Genomic DNA, 11460 nt, shown 5'->3' on the forward strand with positions numbered 1-11460 from the left:
GTTTTTTCTGCCATTCTATTTTAATTTTTCATATACAATGAACCAAAATCAAAGTGAACATCCCTCTTTTTTTTGAATATTTACTGAAATTGAAATACATGGATCATTTAATATTTAATAACGAAGGAAGTTTTTTAAAAGAGGTAACTACATAGTGTAAGGTAAGGATTTCTTCCTTAACTTAATGACGAGACAATTTTTTTTTATTATAATAATGAGAAAATTTTACTCACCAGAAATTGCTTAGAATTATCCATTTTCAATTTAAATGTTCACAAAATATGACAGTAGTGTTAAGTTGAATGAACTATTCAAAACTGCTGAAGAACCTAATTAGAAACCTGCATATATAGAAAAAATAATTGCATAACAGCGAAACAAGACATGCTGGTTTTGGTTTATCACTAAAAAAAGACATGTATATACCTTGAACTAGAAATTGCGTAAATCTCTTGGCAAAGATGTAATGACCTGTAGAATAGAATACCTACCAGAAAAACCTGTTTGGTACATAGGGCCCGTAGAAATGGAACCTACTACTCTACTATTATTACAATGGTACCGTTTTGTAGTTCGAAGCTTTTCAACTTAAGAAGTGGCACAAAAGGTGCCGTGTTTTGTGCTATGTGGAACTTACGAATGGCAAAACTGATTTAAATTACGTAGACATGAGAAATAGCTTTCAAATCAGCCATTAAACATATCTCTAAGAAGTTCTGGCAGCCCACTAGCCCCTAGCTTTTCCACTTGAGACATGGCATCAATAGTGCCATTTTTAGTGCCATTTGGCAGTTGCTGGTGGTGGGACTTATAAATAAAACGTAGATATGAAAAGTAGATTTGATGTGAGCTATTAAACATCTATCTACGATGTTTTGTACCCCACTAGCCCCGCTCCTTGAGAAATGGCACAGAAAGTGCCATTTTTGTGCTATATGGCACTTGCAGATGGTGGACTTTATAAAAAGCAAGTATATGTGAGAAAGAGCTTTCTAATGAGACATTAAGCATATCTCTATGATGTTCTAGTAAACCGCCAGCCCTGGAAGAAAAAGGAGAAAAAAAGGGAGACAGATCAGTGCTACCCATACAAAAAAGTGATTTTTCTTGTTTTTCAAGGTTGGGGACTGTAATTTCCCTGAATAAGGTTTTCGACTATGTTGATTCCAATTGAACACTTTTCATTTTGATCTGATGCCAGTTTCGAGGGGTTTCAGGCTTTTTTTGAAATAATCATAAATTTATTTTTCTCAATAAACTTTTATTTTTAATACGAACTGAAACGCTAGTTACCATTCCTGAATCAGTGTCAGATGGGAATATTTTTTCACTAGAAAGTTTTTTTCTAAACGCGTTTTTTAACTTTTGGTTACTAAGGGCCGTGGTTTGCTCTTTACTAGGTTGCACCTGTCGCTGCAACCATGACAATGTGAAAGTTTGCATTTTTTTTTTTTTTTTTTTTTTTTGAGAAGATAGATCACATAGTCTTTTTTCTTTGTTTGTTTGTTTCTGTCCCAGGGATGATCATACCTAACCATTAATCCTGGGAAATTAGGAGTAAGTTTGTTTGAATGAAATAAATTACGCCGGTGCCCCAATTACGTGGTAAGAAATATTATGCCACTGGAAAGTGGTATTTTATGCCTTTTTTGGCACAAACCACAATTTTGCCCAAAAGAGCTAGAAAAACTATCGATTGATAATTATTGGATTGCCAATCCATTTAAAATTATCGAAAAATCGCAAGTTCTCAGAAGCTACTCTCAGAAGCAGTAATGCTGTTCGGTGACGCATTCACTCCTAAAGATGCGTGTAGTTCATACAAAATAAAATGTTAATATAGGCATTTTAATTTTTCATCTAGTTATATTGATTCATTCGAGGCTGTGTTATATCGGCGATGGATATAATGTGTGCAGCAGTTATTATGGATGAGCACCGATGAATTGTTGTGTAGGTGTGTGTGGGGTTGGGAGGGGGGGGGGTAGCGTGCCTAAAACCTCCAAAAGTGCATTTTTATGCCCAAGTTTCGTAACTCTTCAAGAGCCTTCACAGAAATATAGAAGGAATTTTTTCCCTTCTCTTTACGCTCTTTACGCTATGCTCTTTACGCTAAAATTTTTTATTGTTTTTAAAAATAAAGTTGTGTGACAGAGTCAAACTTTAGCGTAAAGAGCGAGGTATTCAGGTATTCAGGGGACAGCCCCTTTCATATACGGAATAATTTCTGTTCGTTTTAAGTTTTAATGTCGCTCCTTACTTTCAGTTAAAAAAAACTTGTTTTTTTTTATTTAATTTCTGAACGTTTTTGAAGTAATGCAGCTTTGATTTTGGCTTACCGTACACGAATAATTCAAACAAAATTTGCATATTAATTTTACTTTTTTGGCTAAATGGCTTTCTCGAAATTTTGTTCTGACGTATCTTACGTAACGAACTTATTACGTATGTTAGGGAGTTTGCCCCCTAGTCGATACCTTGCTCTTTACGCTAAAGTTCGAGTTTTGTTCGAATCAAAAACCCCTGAATCACAAAGGCCAGTTAATTAGAATAGATAGCTCTTTTGATAGTACTAAAAGAAACTTTAGCGTAAAGGGCGAGGTATTGACTAGGGGGTAACCTCTCTCATACACGTAATAATTTCTGTTTGTTTTAAGTTTTAATGTTGCTCCTTTACTTTCAGTTGAAAAAAACTTGTTTTTTTATTTAATTTCTGACCCTTTTTAAAATAATACTGGGAAATCCGGCACCCCCTTCACAGAAATGTCCCTTCCTCCATGGAAACATCCTCCATGGAAGGATTCTCCCCCGTAACCCCCTCCTCAGACAGCCCCCCCCCCATCAGAAAAAAATCCCTCCTGAAACGTCTTTATACTTCCCAATAACCAATACTATATGTAAACCACAGTTTATAGAATTAGTTTATAGTCTATAAACACAGTTTATAGTCTATAAACTGTGATGTAAACAATGGGCAAAGTTCATAACTTCCAGCCCTTCCCTCGGAATTGTGGGGGATTAAGTCATCCTCAAAGACATATTTATAAGATTTTCGACTATATTGAACAAAATGGCTATCTCAAAATTTGGATTGGGTTACTTTCGGAAAAAAATGAGCGTGGGAGGGGGCCAAGTTGCCCTCCAACTTTTTTGGTCACTTAGAAAGGGCACTAGAATTTCTAATTTCCGTTCAAATGAGCCCTCTTACGATATTCTAGGACTACTGGATCGATGCGATCACCCCTGGGGAAATCAAACAAAAATACAAATAAACACGCATCCGTGATCTCTCTTCTGAAAAAAAATACAAAATTCCACATTTTTGCAGATAGGAACTTGAAACATCCGCAGTGGGGTTTTCTGATACGCTGAATCCGATGGAGTGATTTTCATTAAAGTTCTATGACTTTTAGGGGGTGTTTCCCCCTTTTTTCGAAAATAAGGCAAATTTTCTCAGGTAATTTTTCGCGTAACTACGAAAATAAGGCAATTTTTCGCGTAACTTTTGATGGATAAAACTAAACTTAATGAAACTTATATATTTTAGATCAGCATAAAATTCTGATTTTTCTTAAGCAACTATTGGTATCAATATTTCAGGTTTTAGAGTTTTGGTTACTATTGAGCCTAGTCCCTCCTTACTTACATTTGTTGCCACAGACTGTTTGATCTTTGATATAATGAGTCGAATTTGAGGCAGCATTAGCTCTCCTTTTATTTAATCTCCGAAAAATAGGCGATGAAATTTCGCCTTATTTTTTTTTTTTTTTTTTTTTTTTTTTTTTTTTTTTTTTTTTGGCGCCTGCTACTGCCAAAAATTGCAGAACTTCATATGGAAATCTTTTCAGCAAGAATTGGATTGCGGTAAATTTTTAAGATACTTCTGGTGTGCAAATTTCTCTTTTTCATTTACCTTAGCTTTTATCAACTAAACAAGAAAACACAACTCAAATAAAATTCTGAAATTTGGAAAACCCTATTTTCCACGGGGGTATTCTAACTGTGTGTGTTCAAAAATATTTATATGTTCACCCTAACTCTTATGTCTAAGCAATTTAGAAGCCTTGTTGATTAAGTCTACTTATCACAACTCTACTTTTTAAAACAATAAACAACTTTAGCGTAAAGAGCGGGGTGTTGAGGAGGGGAAACCCCCTTTCATATACGGAATCATTTCTGTTCCTTTTAAGTTTTAATGTTGCTCCTTACTTTCAGTTAAAAAAAACTTGTTTTTTTATTTAATTTCTGAACGTTTCTGAATTAATGCAGGTTTTGAAGATTGCTCACCGTACATGAATAATTAAACGGAAATTTATATATTAACTTCTCTTTTTTAAAACTAATAATAACCTTATAATAACCTAAGTTTGATTTTTGTTCCAGTTATTTAAGAATGACTGCCGAATCACAAAGGCTCCTTAATTAGATTAATAACCTCGTTTAAAAGCAAAAAAAAAACACACTTTAGCGTAAGAGGGAGCTATTGAGGAGAGCCAACCCCCCTCCAATACATAATGTTTTCTGTTCCTTTTAAGTTTTAATGCTCGTCCTTACTTACAGGTAAAAAAAACTTGTTTTATAATTTAATTTCTGCTCGTTTTTTAAATGATGCTGGGAAATCCGACACCTCCTTCATGGAAAATTCCCTTCCCCCATGAAAAATTCCTCCATGAAAAATTCTCCCACGTAACCTTCACGTAATTATGTTTATATTTAATCTCTCCGAAATTTCCATATCGTCGGTAAACCGAGGATATTGCATTAAAAACGAAGAGAAACAATTTTTTCTTATGAAAATAAAGAGCGATATTGAGACTTAAAAGGAGCAGAAATTATTCCGTGTGTAAGGAGGAGGGTACCACCTTATCAGCCTCCCGCACTTTATGATAAAATTTTACTTTTTGTCACCAATACTTAATACTTTAAGAAGGACTGCTCAAGCAAAAGTGCGCTTATAATTGTTTTCAGCATAGGTCTATATAAAACTTTAGCGTGAAGCGTAGGGGCTGAGGAAAGGACGCCTCCCTTAATATAAGGGATAATATCTGTTCGTTTAAGTTTTAACATCACTCTGTTGCATTTATTTGGGAATAAAAACGAATTTTTATATATAATTAGTCTAATGCTATCTAGCAGCAGAGCCTGCCAAGTAACAGGCATTTAAAAAAAATACAGTTCATACTCTTTTGTGAAGACAAGCGAAAAATATTTTCCTCTAAATTGAAATTTGAATTCCCTTTACCCTACATCCCACGATAAAACATATAATATTTGGTCTACAGTAGAAATCTCTCCCCCTGGAAAATGTATGCATACTTCCATGGGCGCCCATAAGCCGAATTCCAGGGGGGGCAAACCTGGTCTAATTGGCACTTTTAATGCTATATAATAGAAATCTCAGAACGAAAATATAAAACTAAGGCAATTTTGTAACTTTTGTAACTAATTTGTAGCAAATTTTGTAACTTAAAGACCTATCCCCAGGGGCAGTGGGAGGTTCATGATATCCCAAAAGGCATAGTTAGTCGGCCTTTCAACTATGCTGAACAAAATGGCTATCTCAAAATTTTGATCGGACGATTTTGAGAAAAAAAGGGGCGTGGGAGGGCGACTAGTTCCCTCCAATTTTTTTGGTCACTGAAAAAGGGCACTAAAACTTTTAATTCCCGTTCGAATGATCCCTCTCACGATATTCTAAGACCACTAAACATGCATCCGTGATCTTTCTTCTGGCAGAAAATACAAAATTTTACATTTTTTCATAGGAACTTAGAACTTCTACAGCAGGGTTAACTGGTACGCTGAATCTGTTGGTGGGATTTTCATTAAGATTTTATGACTTTTAGGGGGTGTTTTGCCCTTTTTCAAAAATCAGACAAACTTTCTCAGGCTCGTAGCCTTTGATGGGTAAGATTAAACTTATTTAAAGTTATATATTTGAAAAAAGCATAAAATCCCGATTCTTTTGATATACAGGTATTCTTTTGATATACTTGTATCTATTGGTGATAAAATTCCGGTTTTTAGAGTTTCAGTTACTATTGAGCCGGGTTGCTCCTTACTTACAGTTTGTTGCCACGAACTGTTTGATTCACTCCTCGGATTCTGGCAAAACAGCTTAATTTTTTTTAATTTATTCATTAGGAAAGAGAAACTTCCCCTATATTTGGAGATGTTGATGGTACTAGTATGATATACTCCCTGCCTAACGTTCTTCTAATATGTTTCTTTGACGCTCAATCCTAATCAAATATACCAAAGTAAGATAAAAATATAATACTTTAGAAACAAGTTTGGGCCATATATTTGTACATTAGGGAGGGGGGGTAAAGTATAGCGGGTCTGCATGCCTAATGTTTAGGTACAATTAGCCTGCATGTTATGTAGTAAGAATGGTTTTCTAACTTCACACTGTCCAAATACTTTACCCCCCCCCCACCCTTAGTGTGCAAATATATAGCCCATATTATATATTTTCCATCTATTTTGTCACTTCTCTTTGTTTTGTCTCACGCTAAGCTGAAAGAAACTAACGAAAAAAAAAAAAACCGGTTGTGTAATGCGTCCATGAATGAACAACTTGAGCGGTAGGGCGTGCATCATACTAGTACCATTTTGATTTCTCTGGTCTTTTTTAAAGCAATAGAAAACTTTTACGGAATAAAGTTGAAAACTTTATTCCGTATATGAAAGGGGCTGCCCCCTCCTCAACCCCTTGCTCTTTACGCTAAAGTTTTTTATTGTTTTAAAAAACAAAGTTGTGAGACAAAGTCAAACTTTAGCGTAAAGAGTGAGGGGTTGAGGAGGGGGCAACCCCTTTCATATACGGAATAAAGTTTTCAACTTTATTCCGTAAAAGTTTTTTATTGCTTTAAAAAATAGAGCTGTGAGAAAGAGTCTAACTTTAGCGTAAAGAGCGAGGCATTGAGAAGAAAACAGACCCTTTAATATACGGAATAATTTCTGTTCATTTTAAGCTTTAATGTCGCCCCTTACTATCAGTTAAAAAAACTTGTTGTTTTTATGTAATACATCCAAGCTTGAATGGATACTAATATTAAGGATTTGTTTTGTGTTTTTTAGTAAAACACACAATCTATTACAATATGCAATAAAAGTTATGGGTAACAAACTACTCTACATGTTGGGTCATTTCCGTCTATGTTAAGCTCTGCTTGAATGTAGCTTTTTACTCCTTTTAAAAAAAGTAGTTTTTTTTATGCAAAACCTCCTCTTTTCCTTTGTTTTATTAAAAGTATCATTTGTTTTATTTGTTTTAGTATGTCAATAGAAAACAAACAAATTTACACATTGAAATACATTCTAAAATAGCAACTTGAAATTTCTCTTGTAAAATATGACACTGTAAAAAAATGGGATATCTAGGGGTTATACAGGGGTACCCATACTTTGAAGGTGTGGAAAATTAAGCCATTACTCAGAAGCGAGTGAATCATACAAAAACATAGGAGCATATGAAAAACAGTTCAAGGATTTAGACGTTTCAGGGGGGGAGCATGCCTGATAATATCCCTATAGAGAATGTAACAATAATGTAATAATACGAACGGGCTTGATTTCCTTTTAAGATTGACGCATAAGTTTGTCAATTTCCAGACAAAACGGTTTGGAATAAAGCCGTTATCGTGCCAACACTGGAAGTCAGACAAGTCCATTGATTTATGAAGTATGTAAGAAAAGACAAGACAACCGCCATTACTTTCTTACTCATGGCTTCCCACGCCGGTCGGTGCATAAGGCGGTAACGATGCTTCTCCACGATGACCCCTCCAGTGTCTTCGACCAAAGACCATCTAAAGAACATCGACAAGAATGTTCTTTAGAGCGCTGCTTCTTTTTCTAGGCATCGACCGCCATATTCAAATCAAAAACAAATATTTTGTATTCCTTCAGATTTTCCTAAATCATAAAGACAACAAGCTGGAGTTCAGGACATAAGAGTTTTTAGACATGCCAGGTCTGCTAATCAAGTGTTGTTTTGTTTTTAGTTCTATCTACTTCTGAAAATATTACCTATTTACTACTTTAGCACTATTATTTGCCACATCCAAGTCTTTTTTTACCGAAAGTTTAGAGAAACTGATACATGTTTTACCAGGGGTCAGATAAACCTGAAGCAGAGGGGCACACTTGAAGGAAGCCTTAAAAAAGTATAAAAACTACTCGAAAACATTCATAAGAAAAATATATTCTCCAGAGCCATTGCTGGCATATAGGGCGGCAAATCAACGTTACAGTTTTAGATTATTTTTTACAGGGACAAGTAGCAAGCTTGGCACCCAGCCTTGCTGCGGTGGGGATCAAGCCCCCGGCCCCGTATTGCCTAGCGGAGCATCAATCCACAGTGCTACAACAGGGTATTGGAAGCATTCATAATTACTTATCTCACTCCTATGGGCCCATCGTTCTACTTACCCCCCCCTCTTTATGGCTAAATATACAGCCCACTATATATTTTCCCATTACAATACTCTTTTCTTCGCTGTTAGAGCAGTGTTCCCGTTGGAAAACCTTAGCGTTTGCCGTTAACCATTGTAAAATATAATACAAAATTATATCGTGGGCTGGATAATATCCTGGGGGAGGAGTGCAAAGGGAAGTAATTTGCCTTAAATAATGTGAGAATCTATGATTGTTCTAAAGTAATTTTCATAATTTTTTACGGCTTTCTTCAAATGTGCTCTTGTGTTTCAGGTTTACAAATGCTCATAATAACAACAAAGCTGAAAAATAAAGAATAACATATAAATAATATTTAAGAACATTTTCCACTTTTGACACATATTTTTACGAATTCTGACGAGTCTTAAGGCAAGTTCAGAAGGTATTTTTTGTTTTTACACAATTAAAGAAATCCTTAAAACGTTGATATATAATATTATCGTAACCTTTGAGAAAGACAACGGATTTACCCCCCCCTCCCCCTTGAAATAGCCCAAGGTGTAATTCCACTAAATTCAATAACATTAATTGTAACTACTAACAACTTATATAGTACCTTTTATTTGTACTGTTATCCTAGTTTGGTAAAAGGGTCATGGATCTACAACATAGCTTGAACTGACCTTAACGTGAACTGATCAGCAAGACTTTTTCACACGAAAAAAAAAAAGAATAAATGTAAGTACATTAAAAAAGCGTGTCTTATCACAGATGATGTAAAAAAAAAGGAAGAATTATTTGCTGCAATACACAATGAATGATTTTTTCTGGTCATACTACAAGTTTGGAAGAAGCCACAGATAAACCTGAATGAAAATAAATGTAAACAAGTTAAATTGATATAAATTAGATAAATTATGTAAATAAATGTGAAGTGAAATGAAAATGAAATAAAATGAATGTGAATACAAATAGAAATGTAAATAACATTAGTTTCAGTCGTCTAATAATTTTAATAGTTCTTTGAGAGAAGTTAAGGGACAACTTGAAGAAGTTCTTTGAATAAATTTATGTTTTGTTGCTAGTATATGTGCTTGAGCATGAAGAATTGAAGGTACTTCCGTATTATATGGTACACACTCGGGAATTTATATCGGGAAGATCAGACAATAACCGGTTTCCACCGCCTTAATACCAGACAATTAGCTTCGGCTCGGTAGAAAACTACATTGTAGCTATATTTTAATTAAATATTTAGTTCGTATTTTGGTTTAGGTTAAGTTCAATTACTTATTTAATATAATGCGTCCCCCCTTCCATAGTTTTTTGTTATAGTTTCCATAACTTTGTTAAAAAAGTATTATATTTTCATCATATTTTGATATATTTCATCATACTATACCCTAGAAGTATGCACCATACCTCTCGAGTGTGTACCATATAATACGGAGTGCCGAATTGAACTATATAATTTACTTTGCCAAAATGTGTTGGGGAAAAAAGGCGACCAAAAGTGTTTTGCTGCTCTTTTTAGAATAATACTTACCTTTAAGAAATTCGGCTGCATGAAGTTACGAGTCAAGTCAGTGATTTGACACTTAAACCGTAAAAAATAAATAAAGTGGATTTGATCGGATGGGGTTCTGAAAGAATTTCAAAGCCACTTGATTTGAAGGCCACTTTAACGACGGGACTTTACCCTAAGTGGCCACTCACTGGTGCTGTGACCTGGAATTCAAGCAATCTCCGCTGAGGGGTTGATCCCTCATGGAAGAACATCCCAGAGGTCTTTAGATTGCATAAACTCACACTTTCATGACATTTCAAGATGCGAGATTAGAAATTTTTCGTTCAATATTTAACCATTTGAAACCATTATTATTGTATTTTATTGTTTGTATGGAATTCACCTATTCTTGCGCACTTGTTTTAAATTCCCATTCCGAAAATAAATTTGTGTATACGCGCCTGTTTATTTTTCCTTGTCAAGCCCGTGATCAAGAACGTAAATGTTGAACTCTATCTTACCGAATCTGTTAAATCTTTTTTATTGGCAGATAAAAAGGTACTTGTCAGTTATCCCGACCACACTCAAGCAGTGAAGTTAGGTTAATCATAATGAGATACACCAAAACCTAACTTAATGCGTTCTGGGCGGCCCCCCTTCCATAGTCCTTTGTTGTAGTTTCCATAATTTTTAATGGATCGATGAATTTTAATGTGAATGGTGAAAATATAATATTTTAATAACAAAATCATAAAAACTACAACAGAGAATTATGGAAAGCAGGCCGCTCAGAGTGCATTATATTAAATACCTAACCAACTCTATGTAATAAACGTTTAATTAAATATACCTATATAGTAGTTTATCTCACTGAGACTAAGCTAATTATCTCCGAATGCAGACAGTGAAACCGGTTTTACTCAGATCAAGAACTTGAGTATGGTCGAGTTACCCAACAAGTACAAATAAAAATCCCTAAAAACATCGAGAGATTGACCGACCCAGACAAATATTTCGTCTTGTAGACTTACGTAGAAACAACGGGCTTTCACCCCATCCTCGAATGACAAATTTGGCTGCTGCGTATGTTTTTGATGATATGGATGGTATAGCTCTCAAGCTTGCATTTCATAGTTTTGCATTATCTTTGCTGGGTACCATTAAAATTTAATTTATTATTCAAATGGGGGATTCCCGTTCTTATACAATTGTGGTGTATATATCTCAGATTGATACATAATACCTTTTACCTAAGACAGATAACGAATATTTTCTCAATTTGCTTCGAAAAAGTTTTGGTCCAACTGGTAGTAGAAGCAGAGCTGTGCAAAAATATAATTTGAAAAAATAATTTGTTTTCCAACTTTTACAATCAGTATGAGAACAGCTCTGCTGAAATGAAAACACAGTAAGTACGACTGTTCACAAATGATGTTTAATTTCCACCAAGGTTGACATTAAAAATTTCTGAGGCTGTTCGTTACAAATCTGGGGTTAATTTTGCAATACGGAACAAAATCAAATCAACTTAATTACTATGGTACTTAAAC

General features: G+C 34.7%; 1 protein-coding gene across 1 annotated transcript in view; it reads right to left on the reverse strand.

Moving 5' to 3' along the window:
* The window catches only part of LOC148940115 (uncharacterized), a 49958-nt gene extending 40873 nt beyond the window's left edge, over positions 1-9085 (reverse strand). Inside the window, exon 1 of the mRNA XM_089105915.1 lies at positions 9020-9085. The gene's annotated coding sequence lies outside the window, so the exon portion shown is untranslated. The remainder of the gene's footprint in view (positions 1-9019) is intronic.
* Positions 9086-11460: the final 2375 nt, after the last annotated feature.

Source organism: Artemia sp. Qi Xiang Cuo, chromosome 20, assembly GCF_049724085.1.
Source record: "Artemia sp. Qi Xiang Cuo chromosome 20, ASM4972408v1, whole genome shotgun sequence".
Classification (NCBI taxonomy): Eukaryota; Metazoa; Arthropoda; class Branchiopoda; order Anostraca; family Artemiidae; genus Artemia; species Artemia sp. Qi Xiang Cuo.